The sequence below is a fragment of the Mus caroli genome, unplaced genomic scaffold, assembly GCF_978045245.1.
Source record: "Mus caroli unplaced genomic scaffold, Mus_caroli_1 scaffold_3, whole genome shotgun sequence".
NCBI classification, from domain to species: Eukaryota; Metazoa; Chordata; class Mammalia; order Rodentia; family Muridae; genus Mus; species Mus caroli.
In genome coordinates this window covers 92264052-92289798 of record NW_028227258.1, presented here as the reverse complement: position 1 = coordinate 92289798, position 25747 = coordinate 92264052, and the positions used below count along the sequence as shown (strand labels likewise).

The 25747-nt window shown below is 39.6% G+C and overlaps 1 long non-coding RNA gene across 1 annotated transcript; it reads right to left on the bottom strand.

The window, feature by feature from the left end:
• Positions 1-20731: 20731 nt before the first annotated feature.
• Positions 20732-24947, bottom strand: LOC110290615 (uncharacterized). Its single transcript, XR_002377472.2, has 3 exons — positions 24858-24947; positions 22961-23177; positions 20732-20827 (listed from the first exon to the last, which is right to left on the bottom strand). It is a non-coding gene; the product is annotated as an uncharacterized LOC110290615 (long non-coding RNA).
• Positions 24948-25747: the final 800 nt, after the last annotated feature.

Below are 25747 nucleotides of genomic sequence, written 5' to 3'. Positions count from 1 at the left end.
CATTTTTTCCCTTGGTCTCTATCTTTTTGTGGGACTTCTTTACAGTGGAAGCAGGGGCAGTCTCTGACTCTTTTGCCTGATTTTGGAACTCCTTTTCTTCTACTTGGCTGCCTCCTCCAGTCTTAATGTAAGGGGAGGTGCCTAGTCTTATTGCAACTTGATGTACCATGTTTGGTTGATATTCCTTAAAGGCTTGCCTTTTTTTTCTCAAGGAATTGAATGAAGGAATGGATCTGGAGAAGAGGGTGGGTGGAGCAGATGACTAGGAGTTGAGGAGGGAGGGGAAGCTGCCATCAAAGTGTAACATATAAGAAAAGAAAAAAAAATCTGTATCTGTAGCAGAGAGTGAAGTCAGCCTGGGGCCCAATCCTCTTTCCTTCCAGAAAGTGATTTGTTAACCTGTCTCACTGTTAAACTTACATACATTGTGCATATATATTCTTAGCTCAGTGTAAGTATATTGTATATATATCTTTAGCTCATGCTTTCAGTAAGTTTCAATTGTCATTCTCATTTGGCTATAATACCTTATGGTGTTCAGTTCTTGGCCCCATCTTGAGATGATAGCCAGCTAGTCCCGCTTGTCCAAGACTGTGTTCTCTGTCAGTTATGCGAACACTGCACACTCAACCTTTGCCTTTCTTTCCTACAAAACATTGAAGTTCCTGTCATAAGAAGACTCCTTTTAGACTGTTAACCTTATTTTTCTCCTAAAGCATGGTCACTCTTATTCAATCTCCCTTCTTATCTCTCACTATCCCTATTACAGATGTGTTGGAGTCAGTGGGTTCATTCTAAATAATTGACATTTCCGGAGCTAGATGTTTTTACCCTAAGACTTTTGGAAATAAGAATATACGCTAGGTCTGTTTCCACACTGTCCTGTCACATTGACAAAAAAATGAACAGGCATTCCAGGTAAGCTAGACTAAGCAGAGAATGTAGACAAATCTGTATCAGAGTTGGAGACAGTTTGACAACTGCCCTTTCCCATAGGTCACATACTACCAGTAGATTCCCTCTTTCCCTTCCCCTTTTGAGTGTCCTTCAAAGAAGGAAACTTACTTGGTCTTATCTGGGTAGTTGAAAATTTACTTCAGATCCTAAACCTCTTATTTAAAGGAAAATTTGACTCTTGTTCTCTGCCAACCCCCCTCTTTCTCTCCTCTCTTCCACTTCCAAAAAAAAAAAAAAAAAATCGAACACATTCTTTCTGTAATTTATATTCACTTCAACATCACAGAGTCTTTCATTTCCCAAAGGTAAACCCAGTTACTAATAATTTACTCAATTTTCCAACCAATGGGCTTCCTATGTTTTTCGTTTCTGTTGTTGCTGGGGTATCACAGTGGCCTCTTGGTCCTGGCCCTTTTGGTTTCTGTTGAAAGAGTTTAGGTCTGTTATTTGTTGACATATGATACTCTAAAGGCTAGAGGTATTGCTGTGTAGAAAGACACTGTTCTGGGGCGCAGTAGACAGTGACCAAAGCTACCACAGCAGTCTATGTGCTCAGGTATGCTTTCTACCATTTCTTGAAATTTCTGGGAGAAACAACTTCCCTGAGAACATATATTTTCCTGTCTAGGTGATTGACAGATCTATTTGATCTAACTCTTAAGGTTGACAAAGCCAAAGGCTCTCCATTACACAGGGTAACAACAAGATATCCAAGAGGAGTCCCCATGAAGATCCAGGATCAATGGTGTAACAGAAGGCAGAGGTCTCAAAACAGTCTCATTGCAAGGAACATTTGGAAGTAAAGATGTGTGGACAAAAGGTTACATTGTATGACACACTACAGATTCATGATAAGATGATGTTTTTCTAACTTATTTTCTCTTCTTTGTTGGGGGAGGCTGCAAGGGTGGAAGGGCATAGAGATGGGGAGACAAGTATGATTGGGGTGCATGATGTGAAGTTAACAACGAATCAAGAAAAAGTTGAGAGAGAGGGGGGGGGGGAGAGGGAGATAGATAGATAGATAGATAGATAGATAGATAGATAGATAGATAGATAGATAGATAGAGAATACTGTAGTGACTCAGTCTTTTATCCTAGCACTTGGTAAGAAGAGGCAGGCAGAGTTCTCTGAACTCCAGTCCTGCCTGATCTACATAGCCAGGACCAGGCCAGATAGGATTATACAAGATACCCTGTCTCAAAAGTCAAACCAAACTAAAATAAACCAAACTAAGCTAAAACAATGTCCTCCTCAAACCTGAACAACCAAAAAGAGTCCTCTCAAACTAAACTAAGCTAACAAAAGAATACTGAAGTGAATAGATGCAGGAGAGAAGGTGGTTAGTATGTCTCGTCTGATGCAGTCCAGTCTGGAATGGCAAACAAACCTGGTCTTGGATTGAACCCAGGGCTCTATAAAACCCTTGACTCATGATGCTGCTCTTCCTTAAATAAAGTGGACCAGCATTTAGCACCTTCTTCCCTGCTGTACTGTGTCTTGCACTTACTTCTCCTACAAACAGTAGTAGGGGCAGGAGGAAGAGACAAGGTCAGAATCTGGTAAGACTGAGACCCTCTGCTGTGCTTCTATAGAATAGAAATGTTTTTTTTTTTTTTCTGAGCTTATTCTTTGTTGCTCAGTTTCCAAGAGAGCTGAAGTTTCAGAGTCATGGGAGTTCTAGCCTTCAATTGTCATGCTTTTCTTAAATCACTCTTCTTGGCACCAGGAGTAAGGCTGGAGGCTGTACATAGAAGATGTACCCTGCAGGGTCCAGTTTTCAGGTCCAAGTTACATCTAGGATTAGCAGAAGAACTCCGGAGGGCACAGAAGGGACTTTAGAAATAGGCACACAAATCCAAGTGATAGCATCATCCAGCTAATACAACTGGACAGAACAGACAAGAAGGCTATAGCAATGCATATATCTCTGATCCCTCAGCAAGTTTCTGCTCTAGTCAGGGGCTGTGATGAGCTTCTCTTCTGTAGGTAGTGTTTAGTAGCTAGTGAGATTTATAAGCATGTCTGAAGGTCAATGAATGTGGACCCTTCCTTCACAGGGAGATTCAGGCTTTACCTCTTGTTCCTTCTTAACATACCAGTTTGAAGGAAGGGGAAATGTCAAAATTACCCCTCCTTAGAATTTAAAACACCGCATGAAAGAAGGGAGAAAGAACCAGTTTCTCTCCCCTCCTTTAAGAAGAATGGAGAGCAACTGTAACCTAGAGGGAGGAAAGTACACAGGGGTTTATGAAAGCCAATGGTGAGAAGCATATTATTTCTTGGGAATGCATGACTATTATTGCTACATTTATTTAATATATTTTTCTTTCTTTGTTTTCAATTTACACACACACACACACACACACTGTCTAGCACAAACTGTCTTTAACATTGTTTAGAACTGGCATACCCTTGTCCCACCTTGTAGAGTTACTCCAAATGGAACTTTCAGTCACCTGGACAGCAGCACAGCTGTCTGTTTCTGAGACTCGAGCAGATACTATATAACCTATTTAAACATCTGGCCCAGGGGGAGAGTTTCCTTTCACCCATGAGACTGTTTTCTTCCATGATGGACCTGTGGTTTGTTAGTCACTCTGACGCTTGAGATGGCCTCATGTTATGTAACAAATGCTGTCTCCCACCCTGCATTGTGTATGTAATCCAAATTCATTCACAAGGTCTAGGGATCAGAGAGAAGGCCAGAGGTAACTTCTAGACAATATAGAACATATATGAGAGGTGGAAGAATGGAGAGGGGATGGCAGGGATCAAGCTACACCTGCAAGTTTACATAGCAGTTTCCAAATTTGCTCCCAGAGGAACACTTCTCATCCTTGTCACTCACCATCCTTGAAACAGCTGAGGTCATTTTCACATAAAACCCACTCCCTTTGAATGTAGAAACACCAGTGGAACTTTTGAAGACGGTAATTTTAAGTGTTTCACATCTCCAAATAGCATCAACAACATGTGAATTGGATTACTCTACCAGAGATGACAATTTTCTCCCTTCCTACACCAAAGACAACAGGATGCAGAAAGTCTATTGTTGCTTTCAGTACTGCTTTGCACATGAAAACTAATAGAGATAAATGTAGGTGGGTCAAGCTGGGCTTCTGTTCTCCAGTCCTTCCTTTTGTTCAAGGTTGCTGCATTCCTCTTTCAGCGCTGACTAGAAAAGTATCTGCTGACATTTAGAAAACAGTGTGATTCTTTGTTCTAAATAATATAAACCTAGTGTTTTCTTTTTCTTCTGTCCCTGAAAGTGAGAAAACAGAAAATTTCCAGGTTAAAATGAGATTTTTTTTTACTGACTCCGATAATTAAAGGCTTAGTGTTTAGATCATAATTTCTCAATTATTTTCTTTCTGAGGAAGTAATTATCAACCTTGAAGCTGGACCATGTTCTGAAAGGTGAGGCTGCATCCCTGGCCTAGGAGCTGGCAGCCCCCGGAAGGAAGGATGCTGATATGTATGCACAGATGCTCTGTGTCTGTTATTGCCTTTGGTAATATAAATTTATAGGTCTCTACCACCTTTCTCCATTTTCTTTTCTCAACTTTCAGGATGTGTCAAAGCATCCATTATCCTTGCGCTCAGAGCAATAAGAGGGCACCGTGGCAGCTGAGAAGCGACTGTGGGGTGAAACAGTTTTGGATTACAACTGTTCATTTTATAGGTTCAGACTGATTCTTGTTTCGACTTAAAAATTATTTTTCAAACATTTATTTATTTTGTGTGTGCGTCCATGTCATAATGCCTATGTGGAAATTGGAGAAGTCTGTTCTATCTTTCCAATATGTATGTTTCTGTATGTTGTGAGGATCGATGTTGGTATGTCAGACTTGATGACAGTCCTCTCACTGGTTGCACTCTCTCTCAGCCTTCCGCTTCTGACTTTTCTAGACACTCCCTTTCCCCATTTAACCTAAAATTGTAATAATCACTAGGTATTCAGAAAAAAGCAAGATTTTGTGCCTAGTGTATATATAAAAGCAAAAAATGTAAGGAAGGCAGTCTCGTCACATTTGTTTGTTTTGGGTGGTGCTGGATCTAGAACTTGGGCCCTAAGCGTGATAGCAAGCCCTCTGTGTTAGCTATGGTTGCTATTGCTGTGATGAAACACCATGGTGAAAGCAACTTAGAGAGGGTTTATTTGGCCTACACTTCCACATTATAATTCATCAATGAAAAGTCAGGATAGGAACTCAAATAGGGCCAGAACTTGGAGGCAGGAGCTGATGGTGCAGAGGACATGGAGGGGTGCTGCTTACTGGCTTCCTCTCTCTAGCTCTCTCAGCCTATATTCTTCCTTCTTTTCTATTTTTAAAAAAGTCATTGCAGTGATGTAAAATACAGAAGTGGATGCTCCCAGTTATCCATTGGATGGAGCACAGGGTCCCCAATGAAAGAGATAGAGAAAGTACCCAGGGAGCTGAAGGGGTTCTCAGCCCAATAGGAGGAACAACAATATGAACTAACCAGTACCCCCCAGAGCTCCCTGGGAATAAACCACCAGAGAGAACACATGGTGGGACCCATGGCTCTAGCTGCATATGTAGCAGAGGATGGCCTAGTCGGTCATCAATGGGAGGAGAGGCCCTTGGTTCTGTGAAGGTTCTATGTCCCAGTACAGGGCAATGCCAGGGCCAGGATGTGGGAGTGAGTAGGTTGGGGAGCAGGGGAAGCGGGGAGGGGACAGGGGATTTTCGAAGGGGAAACTAGGAAAGGGGATAACATTTGAAATGTAAATAAAGAAAATATCTAATAAAAATGTCATTGCAATATTGTTCAGTAATACAATAAAATTTATGTTTCTTTTATTTTTTTTAATTTACTCTCCTATAATATATCCTGATCTCAGTTTCTCCTCTTTCAGTCCCTCCCTGAACTTCCCTTCTTCCCCAGATCCAGTCTTTTTCCATTTCCCTTCAGAAAAGAGCAGCCCTTCTAAAGATATCCACAGAACACCGTGTGACAAAATGCAATACGGCTAGGCAAAAATTCTCATATCAAGACTGAGTGAGGCAACAGAATAGGAGAAGAAGGGTCCCAAGAGAAGTCAAAAGAGTCAGAGACATACTCTGACCTCTGCACTATTAGGCATCCCACAAGAACACCAAGCTAATAGTTATACAATATATGTAGAGGACTTAGTGCAGACCCATGTAGGCTGTATGGTTGCCACTTCAGTCTGTGTAAGTCCCCATGAACCCTGTTTAGTTGATTCTGTGTACTCCATTCTCCTAGTGTCTTTGACCCTTCCGACTCTTACAGTTCTTCTTCCCCCTATTCTATGCTGTTTCCCAAGCTCCGCCTATGTTTGGCTGTGGATTTCTGTATCTGATCCTACCAGTTGCTAGATGAGGCTTCTTTGATGACAACTGGGCTAGGCACTGATCTATGTGTGTCTCAGTGAAGAGATACCATTACCGTGGCAACTCATGAAGGAAAACATTTAATTGGGGCTGACACAGTTTGGAGGTTTAGTCTATTATTGTCATGAGGGGGAAGCATGGTGGCATGCAGGTAGATATAGTGCTGGAGAGGTAGCCGAGAGTTCTACTTCTGGATCAGTAGATAGTTGGAAGAGAGTATGTTGCACTGAGCCTGGCTTAAGCAACTGAGATCTCAAAGCCTGCCCCAGTGATATACTTCTTACAATGCTATACCAACTACAAGGCCACACCTCCTAATAGGGCCACTCCCTATGAGCTGAAGGGACCATTTTTATTCAAACAACTACAGTGAGTAAAGCCGAATAACATAAGGCACCATTTCATTGTGAGGTTTGGTTGTATCCTAGGTCTCTGAGCTCACCAGTCTCTGGGTCAGACATGGACTCTCTCTAATGGGGACTCAGATTAGATCACTCATTGGTTGGGCCACTCTCACAAGTTCTGTGCCACTGTTGTCCTAGCTGGTATATCTTGCAGACAGGTCAGGTTGTAATGTGAAGGTTTTGGAACCTGATTGGTTGACTCAGTCTCACCACTGGAAGCCTTGTTTTCTTACAGAAGATGGTCAGTTCAGTTTCTGTATCCCCGCCATTACTAAAAGTCCCCTCACTAGGGTCAACCTTGTAAATTCCAAGGATGTTTCCACAGTACTTGGTTTTCCCATCGTCCACCAAGTTCCCCTTAATTTGAGTCATCTCTTCTAGTACTCTCTCCTTCCATGGCCCCTGCCTGATGCCTCCTGTTCCCATCTCTGTCATCCTCAGGCCACCCTCAAAATCTATTCTATTTCCCCTTCCCAGGAGGAGCTATGCAACTGTCTTAGATCTCTCCTTGTTTCTTAGCCTCTCTAGATCTGTGGATTATAGCATTATTATCCTTTACCTGACAGCTAATGTCTGCTTTTAAGTGAGTACGCATCATGTTTAAATTTTAGAGTTATAGGTATATCAACTTAAAGGGCATAATTAAATTAAGGTATAAGAATATTATCTGGAACTTTTTTTTTTTAAATTGAGACTACAAATCTTATGATTTTCTTTCTTTTTTTGGTGATGATTATTTAGAAATGGAAACCCAATTTGTGGTCACATTTAGACCTGTGCATAATGAATAGAATGGTTAAGATTTTCTAGAGCAATTGCCATCTTCTCATTCTTAATTTCTGTTCACTTATACTCTTGAGTTATTTATTGTGTTCTATAAAATTTTAAACATTATTTCTTTGCTTGTATTCTGAGTATGGTGAGCTATAAATAAATAAGGAAGAATCTGCTTTGGGAAAAATAATGCTGAACAACATGAAGTTGTAATTTTTATTGTTTTTAAGCTGTGAAAATTATGAATAATAATAAAATTCCTTGAAAACACTTGATATGGCCTTACTTAATCTATTACACCTATCATTAATATAAGATTTTGTGTAGAATTGTGGAAAGTAGCCTAGCAGACTAAGTCTTGTCCAGATTCTCAAAGAGATTTTCTTTGTGTTTTACAGTTTTCTTTTTTTTTTTTTCCTTGTCTTAAGTTTTTGAGAACTGGTCTTACTACATAGCTCAGGATAGCTCGGAGTCTGCTAAGTAGCCTAAGCTGACCTTCAACTTATGATCCTGTTGTGGCAGCCTGCTGAGTGCAAAGATTACAGGTATAGCCACTATGCACAGCTATACTCCCTTTATTTTTATTGATTATTTCATTTATGTACACATCAAATGTTGTCCCCTTCTAAGTCTCCCCTCTGTAAATCTCCCATCTCACCCTCTCCCCTTCCTGAAGGAAAGGCCATCTGGAGACCACCCCACTTTGGGATCCATCCAATCTGCAGACACCAAACCCTGACACTGTCCTGATGTTCGAGATGTGCTTGCAGACAGGAGCCTGTTAGAGCTGTCCTCTGAGAGGCTCTGCCAGCACTAACTAAGACAGATGCAGATACTCACAGCCATCTTTGGACTGAGCCCAGGGACCCAAATGGAAGAGTTAGGGAAAGACTGTAGGAGCTGAAGGGGATTACAACCCTATAGGAAGAACAATATCAACCAACCAGACACCCCAGAGCTCCCAGGGACTAAACCACCAACCAAAGAGCTCTGCTTCTTTTCGCACATTACTTTTCAGTTAGCACTTCATAAAACCACTTCACTTACATCTTCTATAACAAGACATTCAAACACTCCCCAATAATCACACCGATACAGCTTTCAGCCACAATGCCATCAATCTCTTTTATTAATTTTGTATCAATCTTCCCAGACAAATTGATAAGTTTGCACATTAAGTTTTCCATATCTTTGTAGCCACATGGGGGATTTATTTCCTATATAGTAACGAGACTTGGCATTTATGTGGTGATTTATTTTTATTTCATCTATTATAATCTATCTCATTAATGTTCAGAATTCTGGAAAATTATTTTGCAGATTTCTTCTCAGTTTTGGAAAGAGTGTACATCACAGACCAAATTATGAGACATGTCCTCAACTTTCCATTGTAAGGTTTTAAATTTGTCATGGAGTGCTGTTCCAGAGAAGCAGGCATAGTTTCTGTACTTTTAAGTCTTATTTTATTAGAAAAATATATTTGTCCATTACAAAGGACTTGGAGTGAGTTCAAACTTAAGAAAGCTTTCCTGGTTTCCAGGATACCACACATTTCTTGTTTCCTCCTATTTTTCTTACTATTTCTCTAAGGATTTTCACCTTTAGCTCTCACCCCGCCCTCTTCTTTGTCAGCCACAAAATGTAACAGTCTTAATGTGTCAGCCTTGACCTTTTTCTTTCTCTGTCTACACTATCTTTGTAGATTTGTTCTATTCTGCTGGATCCAAAAACATCTGGATGCTGACAGTTCTCAGATGATTATCTCTAGTACAAAACTTTCAAGTTCCAAAATTATCAGCCCATTTAGATTTTTTACAGATGGCTCAAATTAACAAATCACCAAGAAAACTCTAAACACGCGTCTTCACAGCCTTCTTTGTTATTACTGATGCAACCTTGTCTACCCAGTTAGTTCTTCAGATCAGACCTAGTAGTTGCTTTTATTTTTTTTTTTAATTCTTCTTCTCTCATATAATATATCCCAATTGTAGCCTCCCCTCTCTCCACTCCTCCCAGTTACCTCCCTCTCTTTGCCCCCAGATCCATTCTTCTTCCATTTCCATTCAGAAAAGAACAGACCTCTCAGGGATATCCACTGAATGTGGCACAACAAACTACAATAAGACTACGAACAAACCCTCATACCGAGGCTGGATGAGGCAACCCAGTATGAAGAAAAGGGTTATAAGAGCAGATAGATGAGTCAGAGGCTCTCCCTATCCCACTGTTAGGAGTCTTACAAAATCACCAAGCTAACAACTATAACATACATTCCAAGGACCTAGCACGGGCTCACGGAGGCTCTGTCATTGCCGCTTCAGTCCCTGGGAGTCCCTATGAGCCATGCTTAGATGATTTTGTGGACCATGTTTTTCTGGTGCCCTTTACCCATCTGGCTCCTACAATTCTTCTTCCCCGTTTGTGTTGCTTCACATACTCCCAGGGGAGGATACCAAGTGGAGATATTTAACTTGGGCTCTCTTTCTGCTCAGTGTTTGGCTGTGGGTCATTGTATCTGCTCCCATGAGCTGTGGTAAAAAGCCTCTCTGATGATGATTGGATTGGATTGGGCACTGATCTATGAGTATGGCAGAATATCATTAGGAATCATTTGACTTTTTCCCCTGTTGGATTTGATTCTACCCTAGGTCTCTGGGCTATCTAGCTTTCAGTTCCTGGTCATCCAGGCAGTGCTATGTATTTGCTTCTTCTTGAGGAATGGGCCTCATGTTAGACCATCATTGGTTGGCCACTCCCACAAATTGTTCCAGCTCTGAGGTTTTTGTACACTTATCTTTATTACAGTATTCATAGTATCTATAAAATGGATCCACCATAGATTGGAACAGATAAGAAAAATGACATTTATATATACAGTGGAGTTTTTTTTTAATTTTTAATGTTTTTTATTACATATTTTCCTCAATTACATTTCCAATGCTATCCCAAAAGTCCCCCATAGCGCCCCCCACTTCCCTACCCACCCATTCCCATTCTTTTGGCCCTGGCATTCCCCTATATTGGGGCATATAAAGTTTGCAAGTCCAATGGGCCTCTCTTTCCAGTGATGGCCGAATAGGCCATCTTTCGATACATATGCAGCTAGAGACAAGAGCTCCGGGGTACTGGTTAGTTCATAATGTTGTTCCAACTATAGGGTTGCAGATCCCTTTAGCTCCTTGGGTACTTTCTCTAGCTTCTCCATTGGGAGCCCTGTGATACATCCAATAGCTGACTGTGAGCATCCACTCCTGTGTTTGCTAGGCCCCTGCATAGTCTCACAAGAGACAGCTATCTTTGGGTCCTTTCAGCAAAATCTTGCTAGTGTATGCAATGGTGTCAGCGTTTGGAAGCTGATTATGGGATGGATCCCTGGATACGGCAGTCTCTAGATGGTCCATCCTTTCATCACAGCTCCAAGCTTTGTCTCTGTAACTCCTTCCATGGGTGTTTTGTTCCCAATTCTAAGAAGGGGCACAGTGTCCACATTTTGGTCTTCATTCTTCTTGAGTTTCATGCGTTTAGCAAATTGTATCTTATATCTTGGATATCCTAAGTTTTGGGCTAATATCCACTTATCAGTGAATACATATTGTGTGAGTTCCTTTGTGATTGTGTTACCTCACTCAAGATGATGCCCTCCAGGTCCATCCATTTGGCTAGGAATTTCATAAATTCATTCTTTTTAATAGCTGAGTAGTACTCCATTGTGTAGATGTACCATAATTTCTGTATCCATTCCTCTGTTGAGGGACATCTGGGTTCTTTCCAGCTTCTGGCTATTATAAATAGGGCTGCTATGAACATAGTGGAGCATGTGTCCTTCTTACCGGTTGGGACATCTTCTGGATATATGCCCAGGAGAGGTATTGCTGGATCCTCCGGTAGTACTATGTCCAATTTTCTGAGGAACCGCCAGACTGATTTCCAGAGTGGTTGTACAAGCTTGCAATCCCACCAACAATGGAGGAGTGTTCCTCTTTCTCCACATCCTCGCCAGCATCTGCTGTCACCTGAATTTTTGATCTTAGCCATTCTGACTGGTGTGAGGTGGAATCTCAGGGTTGTTTTGATTTGCATTTCCCTGATGATTAAGGATGTTGAACATTTTTTCAGGTGCTTCTCTGCCATTTGGTATTCTTCAGGTGAGAATTCTTTGTTCAGTTCTGAGCCCCATTTTTTAATGGGGTTACTTGACTTTCTGGAGTCCACCTTCTTGAGTTCCTTATATATATTGGATATTAGTCCCCTATCTGATTTAGGATAGGTAAAGATCTTTTCCCAATCTGTTGGTGGTTTTTTTGTCTTATTGATGGTGTCTTTTGCCTTGCAGAAGCTTTGCAGTTTCATGAGGTCCCACTTGTCAATTCTCGATCTTACAGCACAAGCCATTGCTGTTCTATTCAAGAATTTTTCCCCTGTGCCCATATCTTCAAGGCTTTTCCCCACTTTCTCCTCTATAAGTTTCAGTGTCTCTGATTTTATGTGAAGTTCCTTGATCCACTTAGTACAGTGGAGTTTTACATATGAAATAACATTTGCAGAAAAGTGGATGAAACTGGAAATCATGTTAGGCAAAATAAGTCAGACTCAGATGAACAAACACTATGCTTTCTTTTGTATATGTATTCTAGTTTTTAATGGATATATGCATGTTTATCTGTAGTGTGTGTGTTTATATTGTGAACATACACATACTTGCAGGTGTATATGTGTGTGAAAGCTAGGAATCAATGTTGAGTATTTTTCTTGATCACTTTACACCTTCTCTTTTGAGATAGGCTATCTCACTGATTCCGATGCTCACTGATTGGCTAGGCTGACTGACCAATGAATTCTGGGGATCAGCCTGTTTCTGCCCAGCCAAACTCCCTCAGCTCTAGTGGTTATAGGAAATATAAAGCATAATTGATACCCACTCTTGGATTTTTGGTGTTGGTGTAGGGTGCTCAAACTGAGCTCCTCAATCTTGTGTAGTAAGCTTGTGCTTTACTGACTGAGTCACTTCTAGTTTTTAATTGTATATATTTGTGTGTGTATAAAGAACACGGGACTGAAAGGGAGAACATGAGGGTGAAGATGTGTTAAGAGGATTGGAATAAAGAAATGAGTCTGCTAGAATACATGTGATAAAGAACAGAAAAGAAGCTTTGGAAAGAGGGAAGGGGACATGAAGAATGCCAGGAGCCTGGGAGAGAGATATGCATAAGAATGAAACATGTATAAAAATGCCATAATAAAATCCATTATCCTGAATGATACCTTAAAGACTAAAAAAATAGGTTAAATGTGTTGTATTTAACTTCATACCTTTAAATGTACTTTTAGTTCTTTTAAAAGCTTTTTATGTGAAACTTTTATGAGCTATTACCATAATAAGTAAGATTTATCATTTTCAGATAAGTATTTTCCATGTCTTTATAATTCATTGTTTCCTTGATATTTTATGGGAAAACACTTTGAGTTATTATCAATTGAAGGCTATGTTATTCCTAACATGTTTGTTTATTAGTTTTTTCTCTTGTTGCTTCCTTCAGAGAAGGAGAAGAAATAAATAGATATCATAATGATACCTTTAGTAGAGTTTAAAGCAAGTTGCAATGAGGGTGAGTATAGTGATCTGAACAAGCTATATTGATGCAATATTGCAGTTTATATTGGGTATTAAAACAGTATAAATCATGACCCTACAACCCTACCTTGGAGATTATAGTTTGTGAAAACAAAAGGAGAGAAATATTTCCTCTTAAATAAAATTACTATTGCAAGATCCAAAACCTAAAAATAAATTGTAACCAGATACCCAACATGAAACAAACAGTTGGTATTGTAATAATTGAAATAAAACCTCTTGCGTAAGTGCTGTATTTGTTTGTTTATGTAACTATAACTTGAGAGGTAAGCTAATGCTACAATGAATAGGTTCCTTTAGCTTCTGATGGTTCAAGGACATGAGGTTAGCAGCAGATTGACTGTGCGAGGACCTTGTGGTGAATTGCATATGTGGGAGGCAAAGATCTTTTCACAAAATAAGATATCAGCAGTTATTGGGTGGCCAAACTCCTTGTGTAGTAGTTCACTCTTGTAATAAATCTGGTCTAGTAAACACTCTTGAAAGCCCTTCTCAAGCAGTGTTCCAATGACCTGACCATCCTCCATCAGGCCCCACATCTTGAAGATCTCACCATTTTTCAGCAGCCTGTCATTGTAGACCAAATTCCCAGCACACAAAACCTTAGAAGTCATTGAAGTCATCCTCAAGCCATAATAGTTACACATGGAAACAATATTTCAAAGGATTTTATAACCACATAGGCATGGTGTATACAACTGTATATAACACTAGATCCTGAGCAAATTGACATAATTATTTAGACAAATTGTACTAATATCTGCATACTGCTTATAAATACTTATTTCTGGATTTATAGCTCCCTCTCTTCTTCCCCCCATTTCCTTCCTTTTTCCTTCCTTCCTTTCTTCCTTTCTTCTGCCCCCATCCCTCTCTCCCTCCCTCCCTCCCTCCCTCCCTCCCTCCCTCCCTCCCTCCCTCCCTCCCTCCCTCCCTCCCTCCTTCTGTCCCTCATCTTTCCCACACTCCAGTGAGTATAGGCTGCATTTGTAATTGGGAGACACAACCTGCTTATTATTATTATTATTATTATTCCATAGTAGCTTTTCCTTTGATTCAGGACTATTCCCTTAAGCTCTGCTCCACTTGTGATTGCATCCAGAACTTTCAGATTCCTCAGCTGCCTAATAAACCAGACAGCAAAATGATCTGAATGATTCATCCAGGATTTGGCCTGAGCTGCTGCATTCATCTTAGGGTCCTCCTGTTCCTGAGCAACTATTGTGGGGTTTATGAGCCCTGGAAGGTTTGGCGAGTTAGAGCTGGAATTAGCTGCATTTGGATCTCAGTTGCACAGATGTGGCTTTCATTGATTTTTATGGGAGATTTGTGCACATAATGGAGAGAAAAATGTCACTGATTTGTTTTAATTTAGCTTGAGCAGTAACCCTTCACTAATGTGACTCCTTCTATAATAGGCAAACTTGTGTTCTCTCTCTCTCTCTCCCTCCCCCCCCCCTCTCTCTCTCTCTCACACACACACACACACACACACACTCACACTCACACACCCAGGGGATATGTTGGTTTAGATTCCTTTGACTTGGAAAGTCCCAGAGGCTTCACGCTAACCTATGCACTTGTGCAGAGGTCATGTCATTATTCATTTTTATTGTTGGCACGAACATGCAATTATCTTGGTTGTCATCTAATACAAAATTACTGTCTCTGTCACTGGTTCCACTTTACAACTCAGTTTCTCAACCTTGACATCATTGATTATTTTGTTGTCAGGACTGACATGCATAGGGTTCTGGTAGCATCCTGGTCACTAGGACTTGGAGCCCATGGCACTCCTTTCTCCTCCAGATCTTCTGATGCCATCAGACATTACCAAACATCCTTGAGAGTTCAAGTAAGCAAAGCTTGTTTTAAACCAACTGCATAGAAAAGGCTAAATGGCATATGAGAACTTAAATCCATAAGCATTTTCTAAAGATTATTACTACTCTTACATTTAGAAAATAGTTTAAGAGAGCTCAAAAATCTACATTCTTTAAAGCAAATTTAATAAAAATACAGGAAATGGTTACCCTAAAGAAAAAAAGAAAAGGTGATACATTGGACTTTGTTAAAACTGAGATTTCTTGCTCATTAAGTGATTATTACCATAGTGAGCAGAAAAGTCATAGATTTGGAGAAAAGTCCATGTGAAATGTATTTCATTAAATTTCTATCCAGGAAGTATGATTTCCTATGACTTAGAGAACTTGAACAGACACAAATGGCCAACAGGCATGTTTGAGCATTCAAAGATGCTTGCCACCAAAACAGAGCTACTCAAATGGACACGAAAACAAACAAGGAGTTCACAACTGAGTTCTAAAGACAAATCACACACACACACAAAATCAATGTTTTAAAGTAAGTTTATGACTTTGTGTTGAGCTCTATTGATAGCTATCTCAGGCTACATGTCATCCCAAGTGGCCTAGAGGCAAAGGCTGAACATACCTCATGGATGGTGAGGGTATCAAGAACTTATTCCAAAGGACCTGTCGAAAAGGCTTTGTAGTTTCTTATCAGGTTAAGCATTCATATATCTTATGACTGAGAAATAAAGTTCCTAAATATCCAACCAATAGAAGTAAACAAAAATGGTGACAGGAAGATTTTCATAACATTTTCATGGCATTATGGTAAAATCCCCAGGCAGAGTCTGTGTGCCTTCTAAACAGTATCATGGACCAGACACAGGGCACCTGTGTGGTGTTCTCCACAATTGCATCCCATCATGAAGAAACCCCACATCAACCGTGTTTCTGTGCTTTAAAATGTGAAGCCAAGAAGGTTGGTGATACATTTAGAAGCAATTACAGAGCACAGAACAAACCTAAGTGAAATGGCATGAGTTTAATTTGCATTTTAGATCGAAGAGATAAAAGAAGAGCTGGATGTAACATACTTTATTAGCACAGTCTGTGACACTTGAATATTAACTGTGGATTAGAAAATTAAACAATTTTCTTCTTTTAAAATAATTATACTGCACTGTTAGAAAATGCCATGTCTTGGGGGCATAAGGTGTTTAGGTTTAATGAAATAGTTTTCCAGTCTGTTATCAAATGGTTCAGAAGACTTTTGTATGTGAGAGATGAGATGATAAAGTCATTGGCATGGGTGAGTAACTGATGGGTCTGGGTATCTTGAGTGCTCCCCTTTTGTTAATTGCATTAAATAATTTATTTGTGTGTGTGTGTGTGTGTGTGTGTACATGCACATGGCACAGAGAGTGTGTGTGCAGTTCAGAGAACAACTTGTAGGGACTGGTTCTCTTTCTTCTTTGTAGGTCAGGGAATCAAATTCAGTATGTTGGGTTTGCTGTCAAGTGCCTTATTCTGCTGAGATATCCCAGATGGTCCAATATTGGACCTTCTTACATATTAGCCTTTCAACTTTTCTGTAAATTTAAATTCCTAAATCAAGAAGTTGATGAAAATCATGCAAACAATGAATAAATAAGACGAGTGATGTTGAACTGTAAGAAGCAGGTATGTTCTTTTTCTTTTCCTTTTTGCAATAGAGCAACAAAACCTAACAATTTAGCAGCTTTTATTTGTACAGTTTCAGGGGAATGGAACTTTAAACACAGTTCATCTTAGAATTTTACAAGATTTTGGTCAAAAGATTGACTTGGGCTGCATTTTAATTTGTAAGCATACCTGGGGTAAGCTTAATGTAAGATCATGAAGGCTGTCCAAAGAGTTTATTTGCTTGAGGTTCTATGACTGAGGGTCTCTGTTTCTCACTAGCTATTATTTAAACTCTGTTTTTATCTCAGAGAGTACCCATAATTCTTGACATTCAAATATTACATCAAGGATAAGGCATGAGTATTTGACTTTACCTTGCTTTCATTTATTACATTATGTATAGTGATGGTGCAGGTTTTCCATGTTATAGGGAAGGGATTATACACAGCTTTGGACACTCAGACATCAGAACCCTTGATGTGCTCCTTGAGGTAAGTCCAGTAAAACAGACTTCACTACACAGACTATGATTAATTCAGTTCTAAATAGTTTTCAAACTTACACTAAGCTAAGAAATAAAAATATAACTTTCTCATAGGTTTTTATGGTATTTGAAAGTAAAAGTTATATGGAAGAAAATAGCTCTTATCTTTGACTCTACTTAAAATGTTTATAACATAGTTACTATGCTCCAGGAATACTTACAAAAGTTTCTTTCTCCTTGCCATGGTTTGGGTAGAGTTTGAGTGTGTCCTTTGGTTCAGGTGTTGGCAACTCGCTCTGTAGGATGATAGTGTTAGGAGGTAGTGGAGGAGGTGGGGTCTAGTGGGGGAATTTTAGGTCATAAGGGTTGTTTTCATGGGATGCTTGAGCTCTCAGAACAGCAAGTTAACCTGAGAGGAAGCCTGATTCCTGAGTTGCTCTATACATTTCTGTTTGATGATGCCATATCATCTTCCTACAGGCACTTTGACCAGCATGAAGCTGTGCATCAAGAGGGATCCACCAGGGTGATCTGATGCTGCTCTTCCAACTTTGAACCTCTGGAAGTCCGAGCTAATTAAAACCTTTTCCTTAGGTTGCTTCATGAATAGCATAATAGAAGCAACAATGGATCACTATATTCTCAAAGATGTTTGGTCATAAACATCTTTTTGGATAAGTCTTTTTGAAACATCTTTTTAAAAAGGGCATGTTTGCCTTTCAGTTTTAGGCAACAGTAAGACTGTATACTTTTTTTTTATTCCCTTTGAGTTGAGTACTTCGTCATTTGCTGTGGTCAATGAAATGAAGTTCGAGGGCATATGACCCGATATCTGGTCATCCTTATCTGGCTTATCATCTTTGAAAATTTTTTTTTCTGCAATTGAGTTCCTGTCAGACTGGGTCTTTGAGTGATTACAACAGGCAAAGCCTTCAGGCTGACCCAAATTGCACATGTAATAACAATGAAAAATGAACGTTTGTTGGTTAGTTGACAGTTTTGAAGTTTTTGTTGTTATCAAAATCTGTCTTGACTACTACAGAAATGTATGGTTAAATGTGTGCAATAATAATAATAGTAATCATAATTATAATAATAATCACCCTAAATGGTGTAGTACTACATTAGTGGTTCACTAAAACATTTACATTTACTTATTTGTTGATTGATTTGTGTGTGTATATGTGTGTGTGTGCGCGCGCGCGCGTGCGCCTTTCTGTGGATGTCAGAGGACATCCCTTGAGAATAATTTTTCTCCTTCTATTATGTGGGTACTGGGGATCAAATTCAAGTTATCAGTCTTGGCAAACAGAACTTTTACCATTGATCCATCTGTCTGCTCAATATTAACTTTAAAAAAAAAATATTCTTATGTATGTGTTTGTGAGAGGGTGCCTGTATGTAAGTCAGAAGGTACCTTTCAGGAGTGAACTCTTTCCTCCACCTTTATGTGCATTCCAGGGACTAAACTCAAGTACTCAGGTTATAAACCAAGTACTTTACTCTCTGAGCCATTTCTCCACCACAGAACAACTCCCTCTTCATTTTTTTCCTGGGGTGGGGGCATGCATTTATTTGCTTGTTTTCAGACACAGAGAGAGTTTTAGCATGTAGCACAAGCTGACCTGACTCCCACTTTGTCACCATGCTACCTTTGAACTCATAGCAATCTTCTTGACTCAACCTCTCAATGCTCTAATTACAAGAGTGAACCACAGTACTCAATGTATAAATATACAGATGACTGACCTTGGCTGTTTCAACATAAAATACTGTGTGCAATATCATAGCCAGTACAGTTGATTAAAAAATGGAAAAGTTAAGCCAGGGAGAATAGTAATATGTCAAGTTCTAGAAGGAGATACACGATAAAGCCTTCACCCAGGGAGCAAAGCAAGTGTTTAGAGATTCTAGAACATGAGAGAGAAGTTTAATAGTAGTGTGTAAGCCCTACACAATATACTGTTAACTGCATTGAGGTATGTGTTGGTTTGAATGAAATTGGCTCATATGTTTGAATGTTTAGTTGCAGCGTTGGTGGAACTGTTTGGGAAGGATTAGGAGGTGTGACCATGTTGGAGGAGGTGTGTCAATGGGGAAAAGGCTTTGAGATTTCAAAAGCCTATGTCTCTTAGCCTGCCTATCTCTGTCTCTCTGTTTGTCTCTGTCTGTCTCTGTCTCTCTGTCTCTGTCTCTCTCTGTCTCTCTGCCTACTGTCTACAGATCAGATATAAGCTCTTTGCTAAGCCTGCCTGCCTCCTGCCATGTGTCCCTGACCTGATGGTCATGGATTCACCTTTAAAAAATGGTAAACAAACCCTCAATTAAATCCTTTCTTTTATTAATTGTTGTGGTCATTGTGTCTCTTCATGGCAATAGAACAGTAGTTAAGATGAGGTATAAGCTCAGAGATGGGACCAACTCACTGTTAGCAGTAATTGTACACGGTGTACTTGGGGAATTATTTTCTGGCCATAGATCCTTGGTGCTGACCTTCTAGTTCTGTTTCTGGGATTTAGCCAGCACCACCTAATACTCTTTTTTTTTTTTTTTTTTTTTTTTTTTTGCTTTCACCTGCTTCAGCATATTTTAAAGTTTTTAGCTTTTCAGATTCCTGACTAATACCAAAAGGAAAGTACATGTACTTCTGAATCCACCGAGGCCATTTTTCTTCAGCACTTCCTCCTGTGAGTCAAGGACTGGGGTTAGTCCCTCAGTGTTCTGCCACCAGCATGGCAGGCCCAGTCTGGAACCAAGAGGCTCACATTCTGTCTGCTTTCAGGCTTGTTCTTCTTAAAAATTTTTTCAAACATTTATTTATTTACTTGTTTTTGTGAGTGTGTGTATGAGCATCTATGCACAGTGTGCATGTGAAGGTCAGAGGATATTCTGCTCTAACCATACATGCTTTAAGTTTTGAACTCAGGCCATCAGGCTTATTGGGCAAAAGCTTTCTTCCACTAGTCCCTATATGAATTTCTGAGTCTATATTTAATGCATGTCAATAATGTATAACCACAAAGGTAGTCAATTTTCATTTGGAACACCATTTTCATAAAAAAATGTAGCTGTTACATGATATTCAATACTGGAACTATTTTCTCATTGACTGTAAAGCAAAAGCAAGACACAGAAGCAGGACTGAAACTCATTTGCATTATGTATTACCTCCTCTCTAGATTTTAATACAAACTCTAATTTACTTTTGTTATACTTTCTGATAATTTTCTTTCTTACCCAAGAATTATCTCACCACTGAGCAGCCAAAAATGCTTTTTAAAAAATTAGTGCTAATTCTTAAGTTTGACACAAGATGTTTCATTTTGAGAAAAAATATTATAAGCACAGAATAGAAAATTGCATCTTTTAAACATAGCTCCTTTTAATGGTTTTCATCATGGACTATGTGTTTTATTTAAGGAAATGAAAAATGTAGACTGGCAATTGGAAACTTTGTTTACACACAGCTGCATATTATATTTCACAAAATAGAGAAAACATTCTAAAGCTATGTTTTGTAAGCAGCAATACTCTCTTAGAATTTTAATTTTTAATTTAAATGTTTTTCCATAAACACACAAATGTATTTAAGAGATAACTAACAAGCCACCATTTACCCAGGTGAAGTTTCTTTGCTGATAGTGACTTCAAGTATCTTCTCAAGAGTTTGGTTTTGATCATCGGAATCAGCTGATTTCTCACTGGAGGCTGCTGCATCCTAAGGAATATTAACAATTGGCTGCAATGCTTTGAGTACAGAGGGAAACCTTCAAGGTAAAGCCCCAGCAGCCTGTCCCTAGCTTTCCATATGGAAGCATCTAATCATAGTAGTCACTGGCAATTGCATTCTGTACCCTTGTCGAGAATGAAGTACAGGACTTCCTGCTTTAGAGCATTTCAAAGCAGGGAAGAGATGCAATAACAGAGTAAATACACCAGGTTTGGGATCACAAGACCTGGCACGACCTTGCAATGCTATTAATCCCCCCCACCCCACCCCCCGCTTGTAAAATGAATGTGTTAGGCAATATGATTGCCAGGTTTCCCTTGAACTCAAGGTTCAATGACTATGCAATATGTCCTATGAAATAAAAAGTGATACTTCTTTAAGTAGGTTGGAAAGTAAAATAGAGGACTGCAAATTTTAAAACATAAATTTTTTTCTTTACCATATTTGCCCATTAGAATTGTTTAATGTTTGTTTTTTCTAGTGTTGGTCATATGGGAGTGATTACTTTAGGGTTAATTAACTAATTCTAATGCTAAGGACAATAACATTTCTCCATTCAGAATAGAAAGAAACAAAGATTAAAGGGCCAAGCTCAGAAATCGCTTCTCTACTTTAAGAGATATTTTGATAAGTTAATTTTGTGCATAAAAGCACTATTCTTTGATTGTATTGGAACCGGGGTCACTAAGAGTAGAACAGATCTTCATTTTCTGTAATAAGAAATAAAGAATCAGTATTTTTTAAATGCTTGTTTAAGAGTCTTGACAGGATTTGTCTTGGGTGGAGGTTGTTACTGCACTTGGTGTGGTGGTAAAGGAAACAAATTCCCCTTACAGAGAATACAGGATGGACCTAGACTGTCTTGATGTGCACAACTTACAGTCTGTAAAAGAGAAGCACCTGCTTCTCCCTATAAGACTTCTAATGTGCTGAAGTAACAGCTGATATTGTCTTCCTCCTCCATCTCTTATTAGACAGCTCCAGCTGAGGGGTCTCTAATCCCACTTCTCTGCCATCAGGGTAAAACCTCCCTCGGAGGAGTCATTTGTGCATCTGAGCCCTTATGAGACTGATGTGTTTTTAATATGTAAAGCACCTGAAATGGCGTGACCCTCAGTGAGCCTTCCCACTCTGCCCCCTTAGTGCAAGTGGAGGCTTCAGTTTGAAGCTCTTTGAATGCAGTCTGTTTTATTAAGTTCCCAGGGTAAATTGAATGCTTAGTACATAATGATGACGGTTTTAAAATCTCATTTTACAAATGAGAAGTCGGAAGTGTTTTGGCCCATGTGGATTAACAAGTCATCTAGTGAGCCAACCTTTATCCTTGTTTCCCACTGGGTATATCCAGTTCAACCTGATGAGCAACACCAGCTGAGCAGATAAAAAGCCATAGCCATTCAGTTCGAGAAGAAATAGGTCTTTTCAAAAACTGTAAAAATTGCCCACAAGTGAAGAGATTTTCATGATTAATGGCAAAGAAGAGAAGAACTCTGTGCAAGGGTAAAGTATCACTATTTAATAAATGGATAGATGTCATAAACATATAGGTAATTGTTTGTCTTATGCAATATAGTGGGGGAAGAATAAGGGATTAAAGATCGACTTGTTATATGAAAACTAGAAACAGGAGAAGATAAGGTGTACGCTTTTAAAATTCGCAAGCATTAATTCAGAGGAAAACAATTTGAACTCCCTCTGTGTATGACTGTCTGCCTTATAGCATAATAGAAAAGCCAGGGAATTGAAAGAGATGCACAATCTTCAAAGATCTTCAAGTACATGGGATCAGGGATGGGAAAATAATAGGAATAAAACAAACAGATAACTCTATTTTACCCATGTACAAATAATTATGGCCAAGACAGCAGTGTACTGTGACTATCCCAAGAGAAGATGTTATAGGCTGACAGGAGATTCAGGCAATACTTTGCTGAGGGTTTGTAAAATATATAGGTTTTTAGCAAAAAATAGAGGTAGATATGGAAGTGTTTTAGATTTAAAAAAACCTTTCCTTTTCTTCATTTAGAAATAAATTGTCGAGAACCTATGCTGACATAGTAGAGAAGAAATGTGCTTTTTGGCTTCTGGAAACTTGTGTCTTGGCAGAGGCATCTCACTGACCTCTCAGGGCTGTGCGTAGGTGATATCCTCTGCAGTGCCTTCCACTTCTCCTCAGCTGCTCTTTTCTCCAGGGATCCGAGTCAGGTACACTTGAATATCCCAGGAAGATCCACTTCCTGCTGAAGAAGCTTCTGTCTTTCTAAATATTTCTGGAGACTTCAAATATAGACTCTTAATACTCCTGCTACAATCAGGATTTGACGCCTGCAAAAGCAAACTGAATACAGATTTTAGGCTTCAAACCTATTGTCAGGAAGAATGGTATGATCTTTGATGGCAGTCACTTTTCTGCCCAAGTATGTAAGAAGGCAATATGCTTTTGTTTCAATCTCTTTGGTTTTTCAAGAAAAGCCAGTCTACTTTAACAGGAGGGAAGGGTATTTTCCCTGCTGGCATTAACTCTGTCTTATAAATAATGATGGGAACATTGGGCTACTGGGTCTTCCACGTTACAAAAGTCAACATTCTAACTGTAATTTGCTCCCTTAGCTGCTTGGAAAGGGCCATGTCAGCTCTATTTAAGTTCCTTGTGATTTCCAAATCTCCCCAAATAACAATTGTGTGTGTGTATGTGTGTGTGTGTGTGTGTGTGTGAGAGAGAGAGAGAGAGAGAGACAGAGACAGAGACAGAGACAGACAGAGAGACAAAAAGAGAAAGACACAGAGAGACAAACAGATACACACACACACACAGACAGAGACAGAGAGGCAGAGAGACAGAGAAAGACAGAGAGGCAGACAGACATACACACACACACACACACACACACACACACACACACACAGAGAGAGAGAGAGAGAGTGAGAGAGAGAGACAGAGAGAGGTGTCAGAGCTCTTATGGGGAGGTCAGCTTCCTTTTTAAAACTTGGTATAAGGCAAATGTTAAAAGGAAACTGATATACACCCATACACGTATAGTCTAAGATACTTGAGAGGCTGAGGCAGGAGAATTTCAAGTTTGAGGCTTGCCTGGAAAAATATATTGAGACAAAAAAAGAACACAAACCCGCTTTTAGATGAGAAGTGGCCTTGATGCTTAAAATGCTAATTTGCCATGAAGTAGACTTCTTGGGACATCACCCAGCACCAATCATACAGTGTATCTATAGATTGCACAGTGTATGTGTAGATTGGACTGCCAGCGCTTTTTAAATGGGTTTCTGCTGCTTCCAGGTTACAAATATTCTAATGCTGGAGAGCAGAGAGAAGAATTTTCCTGAAAAAGGATTTTGAAATGGTGAGCTCTGTTTATAGTTCCACACCATTTTACTCCCCCGGGGAGATGACATTTGTTTTAGGGAGGTAGATTTGAATAAATTTGCCTCTTTAGGAGGCTAATCAGTATGCAGAATTGCATCCAAGAAAAGCCAAATTCTCTCCTATAATTTTAACTCTCTTGGAAAATGTTGGGGTTTAGACTTCAATCCCTCAGGTAGCCTCCCTCCCCCTTTTGCCTGATAAATGCTAACAGTTCCTTGTCAGAAGAACAGCCCTACTATTTGCATCAGTGAATTCCATATTAGGGATGCTGGCTTCCTACGTTGAGTATGAACTATGTGACTGAATGCAGCCCAGCTGAACCACTTGGTTCCCAGATGTGTAGAGAGGAGTCCTCACTTAGTGCTGAATCTATCTCCTCAGACAAGGTGTCTACTACTGCCTTTTATTTCAAGATCTTCCAGTGCATCCTTCCTGTGCATTTGTGATTCCATCAAAGCCACAGATTTCAGTCTCACACACAATCATGATGTATTATAGCAGCACTGTAAGTACACAGCTAGAAGAGAAACAAAAAAACCCAAAATGTTTCTATGGTAAACTCTGGAGAAATTCAAATGTAGAGTGACCCATTTTCTCCTCTTCTTCCAAGGGGGGGTTCTCAGCTAGCACACTCACTCTGAGGTAGTAAACACGAATCCACACAGGCACAATCAATATGACCAGGCAAGGTTGTTTGCGACCTAGGTTGAAGGTCTTCACACTGAAGGTTGATTCCAAAGGTGTTCATACCCATCTAAATTCTAGGTGCTTACTTGGACAGAGAGGTCCTTCAGCATAAATACCCCACTCATACAGTCTAATTATGCTGTCATAATAGTCATGTCTTAGTGAATATTTCTGTACCCGAGTTCCCAGACATCTAAAGACAGCAAGCTCAGATAACTGTATTAATATTTCCCCCAAACTTCCCTCTTCAGTATCATTGCTTTACAACAAATAATCTAGATTTGAGTCATAAAGACGTTTTTTATATTTTGCCATTAATATGAAGAAGGCAGCTTAAGGGAGGGGAGGGGTTTATTTTAGTCATAGTTTGAGAGTGCAGTTCACCATGGTGGAGAAGGCATGATGGTAAGAGCCTGAGGCATCTGGTCACATTGCCTCAATAGTTTGGAATCAGGGCTCTGCTTGCTTTCCCCTTTGTATTCAGCTCAGAAACCCTGCCAATGGATACTACTGCATACACCCTGAACAAGTCCTTTCTCCTTAGCTAAATGTTTCCGGAAACATCCTCATAGATACAGGAGGGTAGTTGCATGGCGATTCTAATTTTAACCAACTTGACAGTGAAACGGTCAGAATGGTTGTCAAGAAAAATGTCTCATTAAAATTGGTTGATTTAGAAACTATATGTTGAAATAATTTAAATGCTGATTAATCTTTACTTTTGGGCTCCCAGAACTGTAGACTACAGATTCCTCCAGGATTTGGCAGCTCATGAGTGCCTCTGGATGGGGTTCCTGTTTTGCTGGAGGATATTGCACTGTGATCGGGTATTCCATTGT